The sequence below is a fragment of the Nomascus leucogenys genome, chromosome 11 (genome assembly GCF_006542625.1).
Source record: "Nomascus leucogenys isolate Asia chromosome 11, Asia_NLE_v1, whole genome shotgun sequence".
Taxonomy (NCBI): domain Eukaryota; kingdom Metazoa; phylum Chordata; class Mammalia; order Primates; family Hylobatidae; genus Nomascus; species Nomascus leucogenys.
Window position 1 is genome coordinate 103,083,002 of NC_044391.1, and position 2,639 is coordinate 103,085,640.

A 2,639-nucleotide genomic window follows, 5' to 3' on the forward strand; every position below is an offset into this window, starting at 1 on the left:
CTTTCATGCTAGATTTCAACTATGTATATCCTATGTAAACACACCAGATTAATCCTAGTCATTCATATTTATGCAGTAGACTGTCATATATGACCAGTTACCATACAAACTATAATACCATATTTTCAAAAATAGCAAAAGACAATCTTTATGAAAGCTTAAAAAAAGCTTTTAATAAAAGGCGACCAACATTGCCCTAATTTTCAGTAAAAATTACCTCTTTTTCCTACCTTTCCCCCTGCTTTGAATGGTACCTTTTATTGCATGTTAATACACAAAGATATTTCTAGCACTTCTACTTAAGTTAGCCTCTTACATGGCTGCCTTCTTTTCTGATACACTGACTTTTATCAGAAGGCACCAAGATTAGACTCCTAAGTAGTTTCAAATTTTTTGTCCCTTTTTAGGATCCTCTAGAATAGTTTTCCTCAGAAAAGGATAACTTGAAAAACTTAAGGAACTAGAAGAAAATGAATCATGTAACACAGCAATTTAAAACTTATAGCATTCAAAAAGTGTAAATATATTAATAGGCTCCTTGAACATACCACTAAGGACAAAAAGTCAGATAACTTTCTGAACATAAATGTAAAAACAGAGCCCATTTATTAATAGTAGGAAAACTCCTATGCTTACAGTAACAACATATTAAATCTTACATAACACACAGCCAAAAGCATTAGAAATCCACTGCCAGATATCCTGACGCATCATCCTGAAAATATGTCTGATAAATACCACTAACATATATAACAAAGTATGGCATTTATTTCACAGACAGAAAAGATAGTTTCGTCACACAAACAGATTGCAGATTTCAGCTTTAAGTTCTAACGATATATTTTATTATTTTATTTATTTATTTATTTATTTATTTTTGAGACGGAGTCTCACTCTGTCGCCCAGGCTGGAGTGCAGTGGCGCGATCTCGGCTCACTGCAAGCTCCGCCCCCCAGGTTCATGCCATTCTCCTGCCTCAGCCTCCCGAGTAGCTGGGACTACAGGCGCCCACCACCACACCCGGCTAATTTTTTGTATTTTCAGTAGAGATAGGGTTTCACCGTGTTAGCCAGGATGGTCTTGATCTCCTGACCTCGTGATCTGCCCGCCTCAGCCTCCCAAAGTGCTGGGATTACAGGCGTGAGCCACTGTGCCCCGCCGACCTTTTTTTCTTGTCCTTTTTTTCTACATTGGTTTCTCCAGTGTTTTGTTGTAATAATAATCTGTTTTCTTTTAAAGCTTTCTTTAGTTCTGCTGTCCTTGAGGGCCTATGTGGGTATTTTCTTTTTCCTGTGCATTCATAAGTCCAATGTCCAAATTCCAAGCATTTCTGACATCTTACATGTTGCTTATTTGCTTCAGCTTGTCTCCCGGCTATAAGCCGATGCATGGGAGTCGCCAAAAAAAAAGTGTTTTAAAAATTTATTTGGGCCGGGCGCAGTGGCTCACGCCTGTAATCTCAGCACTTTGGGAGGCGGAGGCGGGCAGATCACCTGAGGTCGGGAGTTCGAGACCAGCCTGACCAACATGGGAAACCCCGTCTCTACCAAAAATACAAAATTAGCTGGGCGTGGTGGCACATGCCTGTAATCCCAGCTACTCGGGAGACTGAGGCAGGAAAATCGCTTGAACCCGGGAGGCAGAGGTTGTGGTGAGCCAAGATCACGCCACTACACTCCAGCCTGGGCAACAAGAGTGAAACTGTCTCAGAAGAAAAAAAAGTTATTTGACTTAAGTTTTTCTTTTTCATGAGAAGGCATATGAATGCAAAAATCAGCAATTTTTAGTAGTAGAAGAACATTTCTTCCCTCTGTGTCCACGTTTCATATTGTATTTTCTGTTTCAGTTCATGGGGTCTCCATGCAGCCACCAGGGAAGCAGCCCTCATGACTAGAAACCCAGAGTTCTTTCTAGATGCCACCTGCTTTAAATCACCCACAGGCAATTACTAAATGCTTTCATTCCTTCTCTAGTTTCTTCTGGAATTCAGCCTAGCTCTTATCACCATCATCTCCAACTAGAGTCACATTCACAGTCTTGGTCTTAGAAGTTCAGGTTGCCTTCTGCATATTACAGCCAGAGTGATTTTTTTCTAAACTATATTCTGTTCTTATGTATCTTCTGCTTATAACCTTTTTTTCTGGAGTCAAGGTCTCACTCTGCCACCCAGGCAGGAGTGCAGTTGTGTAATCACAGCTCACTGGAACCTCAACCTCCTGGGCTCAAGCAATCTTCCCACCTCGGGCTTGGCGCGGTGGCTCACGCCTGTAATCCCAGCACTTTGGGAGGCTGAGGAGGGCGGATCACGAGGTCAGGAGATCAAGACCATCCTGGCTAACACAGTAAAACCCCATCTCTACAAAAATACAAAAAAATTAGCTGAGCCGTGGTGGTGGGCGCCTGTAGTCCCAGCTACTCGGAGAGGCTGAGGCAGGAGAATGGCGTGAACCCGGGAGGCGGAGCTTGCAGTGAGCCGAGATCGCGCCACTGCACTCTGGCCTGGGCAACAGAGTGAGACTCTGCCTCAAAAAAAAAAAAAAAACTTCCCATCTCAGCCTCCCAAGTAGCTGGGACCTCAGGTGTGTGCCACCATGCCCAGCTGATGTTTTTATTTTTATTAAAGACGAGCTGGTTTTGAA

General features: G+C 42.6%; 1 pseudogene; it reads right to left on the reverse strand.

Moving 5' to 3' along the window:
• Positions 1-526: 526 nt before the first annotated feature.
• On the reverse strand, positions 527-1,402 carry LOC115837292 (annotated as a pseudogene).
• Between the last annotated feature and the right edge of the window lie 1,237 nt (positions 1,403-2,639).